Source organism: Capricornis sumatraensis, chromosome X, assembly GCF_032405125.1.
Source record: "Capricornis sumatraensis isolate serow.1 chromosome X, serow.2, whole genome shotgun sequence".
In the NCBI taxonomy this organism is placed as follows: domain Eukaryota; kingdom Metazoa; phylum Chordata; class Mammalia; order Artiodactyla; family Bovidae; genus Capricornis; species Capricornis sumatraensis.
Window position 1 is genome coordinate 125,061,554 of NC_091092.1, and position 15,824 is coordinate 125,077,377.

Genomic DNA, 15,824 nt, shown 5'->3' on the forward strand with positions numbered 1-15,824 from the left:
CCCCTCCATTCTCTTCTTATTTCAGTTGCAGCTGTTCTAGACAGTTGGTGTAGGATCAGATGACTACTGGCACATCCCACCACAGGTGCCCTAAACTTCTTGAACCCTGACTACCTCTAGCTTTCTCTGAAGCTTTCGGAAACTGCTCATCCCAAGGAGGTATACATTCCAGATGTGTAAGGGACTTAAGACCTTTGTAGGAGTAGAAGAAAAATACCCTCTTAGTTTAGTGTCTGGGACCTGCAAACTAAATTGACAAAAGACAGATCAATAGGAAAAAAGACATATAAGTTTTATTAGATGCTAATGTTTTTACATAGTATGGAAGTCTCACAGAAAAGGAAGTAAAATGTCAAAGAGACACTCAGTCCTGGAAGCTTATATACCATTTTAACAAGAGGAAATATATTTTGGAAAAATTGACAAGATCAAAAAATTGGAGGGAGGTATTGAACTTTTAGGGGTAGTAAATTATGGAAATGTAAATATATGGGGGAAACTAATGGAAGGTAAGTGTTATTTAGTAAGTTTTATAATACAGATTCTTCTTGGTGCAACTTGATTCTTCTAAATCAAGCAACTCTATTGATTGAGGGGGGCTTCCCTGGTAGCTCAGCTGGTAAAGAATCCACCTGCAATGCTGAAGACCCCAGTTCGATTCCTGGGTTGGGAAGTTCCCCTGGAGAAGGAGTAGGCTACCCACTCCAGTGTCCTTGGGTTTCTGAGATAATAAGAGTCTAGAGTCATCTCCAGTGACGAAGAGTAATTCTGCCCCTCTTGTTATGCAAGAATGGAGGGAGACCACATTCACAAGGAGAAATTTATGCCCTGCTTTTAGGCAAATAGGTTAAGGTACAGAGGTTTTTTTTTTTTTTTTTTTTTCTGTATCTGCTGATTTTAAATTGCCTTCACTCAAAATAATCCATATGCCAAAGTAGAATATTTTGAGGTGCTTTATTCTGATCCCTTTCACCCTCCATGGGAAACCCTTAATCAATAGGGGCTTGGGAGCTGGTGAATGAATACCCTAGCCTTCTTTCTAGGAGGTATTGTACAGATTTTCATTGAAACCAGTGAAATCTATACCCCATTACTTACAAGAATGACTCATATAATGCACTCTTAAGAGTGGCTGTCACTATCCTCTATTCTTTATCAGTTTTCCTGGCCTCACCTCCCATATAAATGACTGCCCTTAAATCCTTTTTAGGCTCTCTTTTTAAGGGAACCCAAACCAGTGTGGTCTTCTTACTTCCACTTCTTCCTTACCCACAATAGTTTTGAACCATTACTTTCAGACATCACTTGCTACCCCACACAGGAATCCCTCAATCATTGTGCTTAGTCGCTCAGTTGTGTCTGACTCTTTGCAACTCCATGGACTGCATCCTACCAGGTTCCTCGGTCCATGGGGATTCCCCAGGCAAGAATACTGGAGTGGGTTGCCATGTCCTCTTTTCCAGGGGAATCTTCCCAACCCAAGAATCAAACCCAGGTCTCCCTCATTACAGGCAGATTCTTTACTGTCTGAGCCACCAAGGAAGCCCAAGGATACTGGAGTGGGTAGCCTGTCCCTTCTCCAGGGGAACTTCCTGACCCAGGAATCGAACATTGCAGGCAGATTCTTTACCAGCTGAGCTACCAGGGAAGCCCCCCTCAATCATTAGAGTTGCCTGATTTAGTAAAAAATAAAATAAAATAAAATTTAAATTTCACATAAAAAATAGATAATTTATTAGTTTAAATGTGTCTTGTGCAATATTTGGGGCATATTTACACTAACAAATTACCTTTTGTTTATCTGAAATTCAAATTTGACCAGACGTCCTGTATTTTATTTGGCAATTCTACCAGTTGTACTTTTAAAAAGCCATCTAAACTCACATCTTGTCATTTATGAATCTCCATAATTTGACCCCCATTCTACCAAGAGAACTCACTTTTTCCAAATGCTAGCTCTCCCTTCCAACTAGAATTTGAGAGCAAGAGGATTTAATCATCATCAGTATTATTGTATTTCCTTTGATCCTCTGAAGTGCTTCACTGTTTTCAAAGTACTTACCTATACGTTATCATTTCAGTTTTTCTCGACACCTCCATGATATAGCTTGGACAGGAATTTTAATTTTAGTTTTAGAACTTGTGAAAACTGAACAAGAGCTATGAACTTGCCAGAGATCAATGGGTGGGTAGTGAAGAAGGAAGCTCAAATCCAGGCTGTCATCTCCAAGTGAAGTGCCTCTTCTGAAATATCAACTTGCTTCCTATTTCTTTATTTCACAGAGTAGGAAGCAGGCATCTGGAAGTTAAATGAATGCAGCAGGGGACAGTCCTAGTTCTCCAATATTTGATGATTGGCAAGTCACTTTCCCCAAGAAAGGCAATGCCAAAGAATGCTCAAACTACCGCACAATTGCACTAGTAAAGTAATGCTCAAAATTCTCCAAGCCAGTGAACCGTGAACTTCCAGATGTTCAACCTGGATTTAGAAAAGGCAGAGGAACCAGAGACCAAATTGTCAACATCCGCTGGATCATCAAAAAAGCAAGAGAGTTCCAGAAAAACATCTATTTCTGTTTTATTGACTATGCCAAAGCCTTTGACTGTGTGGATCACAATAAACTGTGGACAATTCTGAAAGAGATGGGAATACCAGACCACCTGACCTGCCTCTTGAGAAATCTGTATGCAGGTCAGGAAGCAACAGTTAGAACTGGACATGGAACAACAGACGGGTTCCAAATAGGAAAAGGAGTGCGTCAAGGCTGTATATTGTCACCTGCTTATTTAACTTCTATGCAGAGTACATCATGAGAAATGCTGAGCTGGAAGAAGCACAAGCTGGAATCAAGATTGCTGGGAGAAATATCAATAACCTCAGATATGCAGATGACACCACCCTTATGGCAGAAAGTGAAGAGGAACTACAAAGCTTCTTGATGAAAGTGAAAGTGGAAAGTGAAAAAGTTGGCTTCAAGCTCAACATTCAAAAAACAAAGATCGTGGCATCTGGTCCCATCATTTCATGGGAAATAGATGGGGAAACAGTGGAAACAGTGTCAGACTTTATTTTGGGGGGCTTCAAAATTACTGCAGATGGTGATTGCAGCCATGAAATTAAAAGACACTTACTCCTTGGAAGGAAAGTTATGACCAACCTAGATAGCATATTCAAAAGCAGAGACATTACTTTGCCAACAAAGATCTGTCTAGTCAAGGCTATGGTTTTTCCAGTGGTCATGTATGGATGTGAGAGTTGGACTGTGAAGAAAGCTGAGTGCCGAAGAATTGATGCTTTTGAACTGTGGTGTTGGAGAAGACTCTTGAGAGTCCCTTGGACTGCAAGGATATGTAACCAGTCCATTCTGAAGGAGATCAGCCCTGGGATTTCTTTGGAAAGACTGATGCTAAAGCTAAAACTCCAGTACTTTGGCCACCTTATGCGAAGAGTTGACTCATTGGAAAAGACTGATGCTGGGAGGGATTGGGGGCAGGCGGAGAAAGGGACGACAGAGGATGAGATGGCTGGATGGCATCACTGACTCGATGGACATGAGTCTGAGTGAACTCCGGGAGTTGGTGATGGACAGGGAGGCCTGGCGTGCTGCGATTCATGGGGTCACAAAGAGTTGGACACGACTGAGCGACTGAACTGAACTGAAGTCACTTACTATGAAATGAAACTTCGTGTGCTCATCTATAATATGATGCTCTCAGAGTTGAAAATTTTGCATTCTGTAGTATCTGACTCTATAGTTTGTCCAGGTTCAGGCAGCTAAACAATTTAGAACAGAGAATAGAGCATAGTCCACTGAGAGCTTGTCAAAAACAATCTCTTTGACAACTCTGCTCTTCTTTACATATTTTTCCTATCACATCTTGTACTAGTCCAATCTTCATAAAGAACTAAAGTATTTAAAATAATTTGTTCTTATGAAAAAATGTTCTGTTCTCTGCACTTGAATTTAAATGTGGGCAATTTTATTGTTTTATACTGTAATGGAAGCCACACTAAATTAAGTTGCTGTTGGTTCTTGATTAATTTGGCATTTTTCACCCTTCCTCTGGAAAAAAAATTGATTCTCTATCCAGGGCTAAGCAAAGAAAAATTTTCTCAAAGTCAAATATTCATTATAAATTATGTTTATTGATCTTATTTTTAAATAAATTAAACAAATTACCAAAGAACAGGACCTCTTTCCCTTTCCTCTGGCTAAATGAGAGAATGCTTACTTAGAACATTAGGGAAAAAAGTTTTTGTAATAGCAAAGGGGAGGAAATCCTGTAACATAGTTTGGTTTTCACCATGAATTTGGTTATCACTATAAACTTTCCTACATTTTCCTAACTTCCTGTCTGATGAGTGATGAGAAAGCATGTGACAAAGGTTAGGTTTGGATCCAGACAGATATAGGCTCAACTGTAACACCACTACCTACCTGTGTGGCCTTGAGCAAGTTACTAAATCCCTAGGAACTTTAATTTCATCTTCCTCATGAGATTCTATTAAGGATCATATGATGTGGTATAACTTCATGGTAAAAGGAGAGAACTTGTATGCCATGCCCATTAGATACCTCACTGGTATGAACTCATTCATAGGTATTGATAACTAATCAGATTTCAATTATGGAGTAAGGCTTCTAGAGAAGAGGTAAGTGACTGGTTATTTTAGGGGCCTGTCATCCATCTCTTGGTGTTGAGTGCCTCCTATCCCTGCACGTGGAAAGGAATGGACTTCATAGGGCTCCATACTTGCAGCCAGATTTGACACATTGTAAAGAATATATAACATACAAAAGTGCAATTCAGAAGACAATTTTTTTCCATCTTCATGGTCTCTCAGTTCTTTTGGTTATCACCCTTTTCTGGATGCAGTGCTTAGAGCTTCCTTGGGCCTGGAAAGAGTCTCTGCTCACTGACATAGGTACTGCTGGGCTGCCTCTTAGAGGGATCCTTGTTATGATTCTTCCAGGCCTTGGAGGTGCTTTTGCCCAGCAAAGTTTCCATTCTTCCACAGGGTATCATCATTTTCCTTTCCTCTCTCCCTGGAAGATCACTGAAAATAACCAAGAAAAAATATATATGCACTTCACTGTGAACAAACATGCCACTTCTCCCAGGAACATAAAATTATATCCTTGTTCCCTTGGAGTGTATTTTCTAAGTTTCATTTTATGACCATGCATCTCACATGGTCCCCCCTCAACCCATGTGGCAACTTTCTACTCTAGATAAAGATCCATTCCTCTGTGTAAGAACCAGAGTCATTCTTGACAAATAGAGATATCCAATCATCACTGTGAGCTAAATGCCTCATCTTTCCTCTGGTTCCAGACTTGCCTCTAGATCCAGATCTACATGTCACAAAAATTTCTTTGCCAAGTGATTTATTCGACTCCTATTTGAACATTTCTTTTTCCTTTCTCTGGTTACTCATAAGAGACACTTGCTTGATGTTGTGCTGTTTGGTGAGTTGGCTGAACTAAGATGTTGCCCAAGGGCAGCTTCTTCTTCTACCAAGTAACTTGCACTGTTCTTTGTTCCACAGTATTGCAGTCTGTCATACCTGGAGAATACTATCCCTGTGACCCCCTTACACACAGGAACCTCTTGGTCTGTGTGTGAGTATGCTTGCGTATGCAAACGTACTAACAAACAAAAGTGAACACTCCAAGAACACCTTAAGTAAAAACAGGAAATCTTTGGGAAAACATCTTGGTATTTTTTTATATATAAATATATTATTTAAAAAACACCATGGGGAGTAAAATTGAATAGAAACTTAACTCTGTTTAGGCTTACAAGTGGTTATACCTAATAGAAAAATATATGAGGCTATAAATTCTCTTGGTGGTTAAAAAATGAGAAAAAAAAAAAAAGGGTGAACAAACCCTTCTTTGAAACTCTTTCCTATTGCCTCTGATTGAGAAAATTATCCTTTTGGAAAAAAGTGAAAGTGAATATATTTTGTTTGGCCAAGGGCCATCACACATCAAATGCTCATCTTCTCAAAACCTAATTCATTTTTTTTGTGCGGAAGTAAGCAGCAGTGGCCCAGACACCTTCTTTCACATTCTGATGAATCGACCTCACATGCCTATGAATAATCCATTTCTGCCAGAGCATTTCTGAATTTGTAATTAAGACAATGTAGTTAAAGATGTACAATGATTTTTTAAATTAATCATTCTTCAATTGTGGGATAAATTACATGTAAATGTCAATTAGTTATAAAAGGACAGAGGCTATTGCTGAGATGGTGTCAGAGGGACACTGGAGAAAGCAGACCCTAGCACAGTGGTTTTTGAATTTTTTTATAAAGCCAAAAGATAGAATGTAAAATCTCAGTACTTAAAACAGTTAAGAGTATCTGCTGGAGCTGTATTCAGGCTGGCAGGGGTTGCATGAGCGAGGAGCAAAGGGGTGGGTAGAGAGTGTGGGAGGGGGTTATGAGTGGGATAGATAAGACATGGACAGGGATGGGGTGACCTTGTGGCCTCTCTCTCCTCTCTTTCTCCACCCCTTTCTCAAGCCCCTCAACAGTCTTGGACATCTTGAGAAGATAGTTAAGATTTCTTGGAATATAATTGAAAATTAATGGCAGAGTATAAAACACATGGACTGAAGCAATTGATGAAGGTCTGATTCTAATCCTGGCCCCAAATATAAGCTGTATGAATCAGTGAAAATCATCAGAACTCTCTGAACTTTGTTTTTGCCTCTGTGGAATGAAGATGATGCTAGAACTGGGGTAAATGAGGTATCACTTATAAAGAGGTAAGTAGGCATGCCTGGCATATAATAGTTGCTTAGAAAATGGCAGCTACTGTTATTATCTAGGGGAAACACTTAAGTTTGAACTGTTGCTCTAAAGAAGCTCGGTGCTGGGGGTTTCTGAAAAATCTTGTTGTTCAAAAACTGTGGTTTACTTTGGGTGTGGTGATGGCCAAGGAGACAACCTTTCTATCTTTTATGACTTCTATCAGGTGTTTTAAGGATCCCAGTTTTGACAACCCAACACATGAGAGTATTTGGGGGGCTTTTTCCTCTGCTAATTTGGGAATGTACCTTAACATGGAGGAAGAGTAAAAAGTTTGAGGAAAAATGTGGATGGAGATTAGAAGACACTTTTGCTGCCAAGAAGTATCTCTCGCCCCAGGGGGCCAGTGTTTTTTGGGGCTAATGGTGAGAATCCCCAGAAACAGCAGCTCTGACAAGTTCTGTGCTTAGAAGGGATTTAGAACTCAGTTTGACTCATGTAAGACTTGGCGACTCAACAACAACAACCCCATCTTATTGGGCAGTAAACAGAGAGTGGCAGGAGGGGAGGAGGAAGAGTGCGAAGGTAGTTTCTGAAACGTACATTCCTCTGAGTAGGCAGACCTGTTGGGATGATTCTGAGGTGGCTCAGTGGTAAAGAGTCCACCTACAATGCAGGAGACATATGGGGTCGCAAACAGTCAGCAGGACTGTGCAAGGGAGCACACATAGGCAGACGTGTTAAGTCCTTAACCCCTTATTGTGAACTACTCTGGTGTTTGCGGTGTAGGTTGGGGGAAGGATCCTACAGTCTGGCTTGGACCAAGGTGCTGCCAAGGTGAGCAAGGAGGGATCTTGACAGTGAGGCCCAGTTTCAGGCCTTCAGGCTGAGGGAGCTGAAAATGAAAAGCTGGGAAAAGGAGTCATTATAAAGTGATTTTTGCCATCTCTGTATCCTCAGTGAAGCTGACTGTGCTGAGCATGCTGAGGGCCTCAGCAGACTCAGTGAGGGATTGATTGAAGCTCCTGCCTTTACTTGTCTCTTTCCCCTGATTCTGTCTAAGCACTGCCTCTAGCCCTAAAAGGGAAGAAAGTAGCTGGAATTCACCAAAGCGACACTTCTATCACCTACTGAGGATGGAGGAATTGGGTATTGGTGGTGAAAGGAGGGGAGGGAAGTTAGAAGTTAGACAAGTTTTAGAAAGTTCGGGATATGCCTCCAAAATGCCAAAAATCACCCCTCTCTTCTTCATGCTCTTCCCTGCACCCTCATTCCCCAAAAAGGCCAAGGCTGAGATGGGCCAGGAGTCTGGCATGTGGAATCTCACTCTTGTTACAGACTGGTGGTGACGGTGCAGTTTAGGAGCTGAGTAGACTGGCACTCCAAAAAGCGTCTGTCCACTCCCTGAGAGGTTGGTCTGGAGTTGGGACTGAAGCCTACCTCAAGAAGGAAGGAACTTCCAAGTTGGGAAGCCCCCAGCAAAATCAAAAGCTGAGTAGAGGTCCAAACCAACCTTCCAGTGCTGTCCAACAGAAAAGTTCTCTTCTGTGTTGTCCAAAACCATAGCTGAATGTGGCTCTTAACCACTTGAACTGTGACTAGTAGGAATGAGGGAAAAAGTTTTAAATTTTATTTACTTTTAATGAATGTAAAATTTAAGATGTCTACATGTGGCTACTAGCTACTGAGTTGGACAATACAATTTAGGCACCTTCCCACCCCTCTCCCAATCTCTGTCATCTTGTATTTTCAGTGGTCACCACTCAAGGTTTTATTACCTATCAAAACCATATGATTGATTTTGATGTTATCAAATTAAGACATCTTGAAAAATTATTTCCAGGAAGTTAGAATTGCTAAAGAAATGCTTATTCATCTTTAGAAATGGATGGTATTCCACACATCACTTATAATTTATTTTAAAAGTTTAAGTTCAGAACTAGTAAGATACTGATGTGCTAGGTTTGGGTCTAGGGATTTAACCTCCCTGGACCTTTGATTCTTCAACTGTAAAATAAGTGTTTGTACTAAATGAACCTGAAGCCCTTTCCTAGCTCTAAAAAAAAAAAAATGTGACTTGAAATAGCTGCTGTGATGGTGAAAAAGTTATATGTGTTCAAAGAAATAAAGTTATGGCCATGGCTAACATTTCGGATAAGACTATTACAAATTTAGTAATAAATATGAATTCAATATAATTACAGGGAACACTAGTAAGACATAATAGTAAGGTATAAGATAAATCTGAAGAGTCTTGCTTTGACGCAGAAAGTCTGAGAAAGAGAATTTTCTTAGATTGCACACTGTTCTTACTCTATCCATTATAAAAAAAAAATTCCACTTATCGATTCTAATGGAACCCATAAGTTTAATCTACAATTTGCTGTAAACACTAAAAGATGTATTACTTTGAATTTGTTCACATGGCCCTTTAACACCTTTTAGAAAGCCACTGAAAAGCAAGAGTTGATCATCAAAGGAATCATTTCCTAGCTCTCATGAGTAAGTTACTTTGATCTCAGCCCTGGCGAAGACACACTGGCTGCACTATCAAGAGCATAGTTTTCACATCAGTGCATATCACCCATCATCAACCCAGACACCTTATGACCCCACATCAAAAGACAACCGGAGCTCAACCTCTTTAGGGAGAAAAAGCTGTTTTTACCAAAGGCCACCAAAAGTGATTAAACGAAATGTTTCTAGCACCAAACGTCCAAGTATGCCAAAGACCAACTGCAAACATTGGCCACACCAGCCCTAGGAAAGAGCAAATCAGTAGTTAATATATTGCTTATGGAGAGAATTCTACAATATGTTGTTCTCAGACATTCTGAGAAAAGTCTTTCCATACCCTGGGATTCACCAGAAAGCCAGGAATTCTAAATAGTAGCAATAAAAAATGGACTTGAGGCCTTTCTTCCAGAAAACAAGGACTTGTTTGTCAGGCCTATATTAGGTTCTGAACCTTAGTGCCATGTATTCTTATTAAAAATCGTTTGATTAAAAAAATTGTTTCATTGAAAAGTATATTAGTAATATGAACTTCTGGTCTAGTTCTTCCATTTGAAAAATGTGCTGTTTGCTTGGGACTATTTGAATCTTTTTTTTTTTTCTCAGTTTCCCTTCCACTGGATAGGATTGAAGCTAGACTTTTCCCTTTTGATAAAGGAATAAAAAGTAAACATGTTGTTTGTAAACTGATGTTTAGTATTAAAGGTTGAAATATTTAGAATACCTTTATAAGCCTAATCCTAGGTAGCTTTGTAAAATATCTCTTAACTGTCTTCTGAACCTATGTTCACATTGCTTTTCAGGATATTTTAAGTTTTTTTCCTCTTTTGAGAGCTGCTTCATTGAGGCTTTTTTTTTTTTTTTAATTGAAGTGTAATTCATAAAGAGCTACCCTTTTTTTTTTGTTTTTAATTAGGCTTCTTTTTAACTATTGCCGTATGTTTTGCTCTAGTCTTCCAAGAAAGGCCATTTTATTTTTTAGAGTCACTTCTAAAGTCACATGGTCTTTAACTTTGGGGACTCTTGCATTTGAGTGCTAATTCAGATTTAAGCCTAAGTAACCTCAATTGCCTCTACCCCCAAGAATGTTGACAATGGAAGAAATACTTTGCTGTAGTTCTGGACTAAAAAGCTGGGGAAGAAACTTCATTTTCTTTTTTGCACATATCAGAAAAACAGCTACTGTGCAGAGTTTTCTTTTTGACTTCAGCTGATGAACTGGATTGATAGCATTAATTCAGATTTAAGAGATTATCTGAATCTTGGTTTGAATAGATTTGGGGTCTGCATGTAATATTAATTAGATCAGATAGCTTTTTTATATTTTCACATGTATACATAGGCTCTCCCTACCCTTATCAACATCATTAGTTACTGAACTTTGTGAACTGGCATTGAAACATTACAGCAATGTTTTGTTGTACCAGTTGTATAAACTTTTACAGTGCAATACATGGTATTTTACAGAGACAAACCAAAGGTTTATTTCTCAAGGTTCCTGCTGTTTGCTTAAGCAGCATTTGATGGAGAATCTTTTATATACATTTTTAATAGATGAAAAACCAGATTGCAAATCCTTTTTATTGTTTTTGTTTTTTGAAGCAAACCATGTACCAGGTTTTTGGTCCCAATTGTGTAGGATAAGTTAAATTGCATTCTATTAACCCCATATGAGTGTATTTCTGTAAGCATAGTAATGTTGAAATAAAGTTTTAAAAAGCAAAAAAAAAAAAAAAAAAAAAGCTAATGATTATATAGCACTTCCTAGGGGCCAGACACTGATCTTAGTGTCTGGTGCTGGAATGAGCCTGAGTCGTCATAAACGACATGAAAGTTTGGCCCATTCACACTGAGCACAGACTACTTGGCCAATTGTACCATCAAAGCACTGCCTAATCAAAATGCTTTAAACTTCTGAAGAGATGGAATGCTATACACAACACAATTTGCTTAAATGATTTTGTAAACTATACTGGAAATTACTTAGGGATCAAAAAGTTACCAACATGAATGTGGCATTTTCCTTCTCTTATCTGGAGAAAATAGGCTCAGACAATTGGGAAAAGTGTGGCAGTGTCTGTCATAGTCTATAGGGACCGTGGTGCAGGCAAATAAAGGAGATAGCAGTCACTGAAGCATTCCAGACTGGTGAGCCCCTCCCACTGGGACTTTACACCTCAGTACCCCTTAGTGATGTCTTAGAATAAATTGGCTTGTTCACTGTCCTAACTTCCCTTTTTTCAATTGCTAGTTCTTTCTGACTAACCTTAGAGAATGCCATGAAAAAGAAACTTGTCACCAGTAACCTGCATCTTTTAACAGGCCCTCTTCTGGAAGACAGTCCTTTAAATTCTCATCTTGCTTTCTCCTTTCACTTTTCCCTTGCTTATTAGTATCTTTTCATCTGCAACCAAAACCACATTTTTTGGATTACATTTTTTAAAAGTTACTCTCTTAAAATCCATTGTATAAGCTTCCTCAGAATTAAGAAATTAAGGTGTATAGTCTGGCAAATCAGGATTTGAACTTACTAGTGGATAACCTTAGTACTTAATACTTTATATATTACTATTCCCTATTCTCAATGAAATCGGGTAGTAAAATCAACTTCACACATACAGTGGTGCCCTTGGTTCACAAAGACTGCTGAATGTTCAAGAATTTTGTGTGTTGGTTATTAAACAGTGTCATTGTTAAAAAATTAAATTATATAAATTTATGCTTAAAATGCTTAAAACAAATATAATGAATGCTCAAAACTCATCACTTCCTAATTATCTTGTTACATTTTATCATCATCTGTAATTTTGAAGTTAATTGTACTGTATCAGTATAGTGGAAAGTGAAAGTCACTCAGTCGTGTCCGACTCTTTGTGACACCATGGACTGTACAGTCCATGGAATTCTCCAGGCAAGAATACTGGAGTGGGTAGCCTTTCCCTTCTCCAGGGATCTTCCCAACCCAGGGACTGAACCCACGTCTCCCACATTGCAGGTGAATTCTTTACCAGCTGAGCCACAAGGGAAGCTCAAGAATACTGTAGTGTATGCTGCAAAGTCGCTTCAGTCGTGTCCGACTCTGTGCGACCCCATAGACGGCAGCCCACCAGGCTCCACCGTCCCTGGAATTCTCCAGGCAAGAAATCTGGAGTGAGTTGCCATTTCTTTCTCCAACTGTAGTGTATAGTCAATCCCTAATCCAGTGGATCTTCCCAACCTAGGAATCGAACTGGGGTCTCCTGCATTGCAGGCAGATTCTTTACCAACTGAACTATCAGAGAAGCCAAGTATAGTGGAAATAATACATAAATGGGATGCTTATATATAGTACTGCACATCTCTTCCCACGCCAGCCCATGTTTAGTTGGAAAGCAACCAGAGTGGAAATATTTACACCATGGAAATTAACAAACACTACAAATCAAGGCTTTTGGTCTCTTGGCATAGTTGCTTGTAACCGTTTGCCTGCACACCACGGCTCATGTATGTGATATAAGAATTAATATGCAATAATGTATAAAAGGTGCTTAAGTATATAGCTCATAATAGGTACTTAATAAATGATGGTTCTCATTAGTACTGTTATCAATCAATCAGTGAATCAGTTGTTTATTATCTAATTCAACGTGCTAAAAGATTTCTTAGAGCATATAAAAATTCAGTACTGTGATCTATTTCCATAATGATACAGATCTCAACTTGATTAACGTAATAGCCTTATCTACAGCTTGTCCTAATTTTGATTAGTGATATACCTTTTACAGAAATTTTTATTTTATTTTATTTTTTTAATTTTTATTTTTCCTTTATTTTACTTTACAATACTGCATTGGTTTTGCCATACATTGACATGAATCCACCACGGGTGTGCATGCGTTCCCAAACATGAACCCCCCCCCCACCTCCCTCCCCATAATATCTCTCTGGGTCATCACCGTGCACCAGCCCCAAGCATCCTGTATCCTGCGTCGGACATAGACTAGCGATTCGATTCTTACATGATAGTATACGTGTTTCAATGCCATTCTCCCAAATCATCCCACCCTCTCCCTCTCCCTCTCCCTCTGAGTCCAGAAGTCTGCTATACACATCTGTGTCTTTTTTGTTGTCTTGCATAGAGTCGTCATTGCCATCTTTCTAAATTCCATATTTATGCGTTAGTATACTGTATTAGTGTTTTTCTTTCTGGCTTACTTCACTCTGTATAATCGGCTCCAGTTTCATCCATCTCATCAGAACTGATTCAAATGTATTCTTTTTAACGGCTGAGTGATACTCCATTGTGTATATGTACCACAGCTTTCTTATCCATTCATCTGCTGATGGACAACTAGGTTGTTTCCATGTCCTGGCTATTATAAACAGTGCTGCGATGAACATTGGGGTACATGTGTCTCTTTCAATTCTGGTTTCCTCGGTGTGTATGCCCAGCAGTGGGATTGCTGGGTCATAAGGCAGTGCTATTTGCAATTTTTTTAAGGAATCTCCACACTGTTCTCCATAGTGGCTGTATTAGTTTGCATTCCCACCAACAGTGTAGGAGGGTTCCCTTTTCTCCACATCCTCTCCAGAATTTATTGCTTGCAGATTTTTGGATCACAGACATTCTGACTGGTATGAAGTGGTACCTCATTGTGGTTTTGATTTGCATTTCTCTAATAATGAGTGATGTTGAGCATCTTTTCATGTGTTTGCTAGCCATCCATATGTCTTCTTTGGAGAAATGTCTATTTAGTTCTTTGGCCCATTTTTTGATTGGGTCGTTTATTTTTCTGGAATTGAGCTGCATAAGTTGCTTGTATATTTTTGAGATTAGTTGTTTGTCAGTTGCTTCATTTGCTATTATTTTCTCCCATTCAGAAGGCTGTCTTTTCACCTTGCTTATATTTTCCTTTGTTGTGCAGAAGCTTTTAATTTTAATTAGATTTCATTTGTTTATTTTTGCTTTTATTTCCCGTATTCTGGGAGGTGGGTCATAGAGGATCCTGCTGTGATTTATGTCGGAGGGTGTTTTGCCTATGTTCTCCTCTAGGCGTTTTATTACAGAAATTTTTAAAAAGTTTGTGAGTTTTAGTATAATCCATTGATTTGTCAGAGAAAGAAACAGAGTTCCAAAAGCCTAGTATTTTGCCCAAGATTCCACAGGCCTCTAGTAGTAAAATGGTAGTAATATATGTTACCAATGTATCTTATAAAGTCTTTTGACACCTTTCATAAGTGGATGAATCATTTATTAAGGGTATGAACCAGATGGTTTATATTTTTGGTATTTATGATGTCCTTGTGGAAACTAGAGACAACACAGATACTAGAAGTTGAAACATAAAAGTACCATTGTAAATAAAGAATGACCAAGTGTTAGCAATATTATATAGTTCAACCTAATACTTTTAACATAACAAAGTGAATATTCAAATTGATATGGTCTTTACTTTTCTTTCCCACTCCTGTCTTACAAACATAATCTAATTAAGATGAATTCAGTCACATACCTGTGAGCTACAGATGTTTAAATGAGAATTTGTGGAATGATTTGGCTATGAGAATTTTATGGTTTCTTTGCTAAAAAATGATACTATGCTACCATTGTACTTTAAAACATTGTGAAACAAATATCCCTAAGCTTTAAGATGAAGAAGGAAGACAAATAGTTGATACAAGTTTGTGTGGAATTTGTGTCATTTTCTAGTTTGGGTTTAAGACCAAAGAATGGCTAAATTATATGTATTAGCCTAGGCTTTAAAAAAATACTCGCCACATAAGCATTAGCTTAGAAAACCCTAAATTGCTTTAAAAAAATGGTCAAGCCAAAATAGAAGAAAATCCGTGGTTTTGTGCCCAATATACAATTACACAATTACAGAATTTATATGCTTGCAGTTGGATTTACAAAACCTCCTTAATGTACTAAAGTGTGGTCTAATTGCTTACTAATAAAAGGGGGGAAACACTCTCTAATTAGATAAATACCTTTTATAGCAATCTAAGTAAACACAGTCTGTTTGCCAGAGGGTAGCAAAGAGTGGGGAATGCGTGCTCAGTGCTTCTTTTCACCCTGCTGTTCCTGGTCGGGCACGGTCAGTCTGGAATGCAGGGTCCTTGCCCGGAGCTGCTCAGCATTCCTGACTAACAGCTCTAATCAGCAACTCCTTTAGTCAACAGCATTCAAGAGATGAAAGGAGGCAATAGTTTTAAATTTTTTTTTCCCAGATAATTGGAGTCAAAATAGTAATTGACTCTTGTTTGTTTTTCCAATATGCCCTCTGGAAATAACCTCAGGGTCAAAGTAGTTCTCACAGTCCCTACTCTTTCCCCAAAACAGAAACTAGAGTGTTTCTGTTTTCGTTAGTTTCTGCAGATCCTACTTTGTTTTTGTTGCTGCTTTTGTTTGTTTTGTCTTTTTGTTTTGCTTTGGGTTATGGGCTCTTCTTCTGAAAATCTTGAGAAAGCAGCTGTCCTCTTGTTAGCAAGCTGAGTTGTAGACCACTGGAAAATGTGGTCACGGTAGTCATAAAGCCTGAGTTCTAGTCCTGGTTCTGTTACTAAT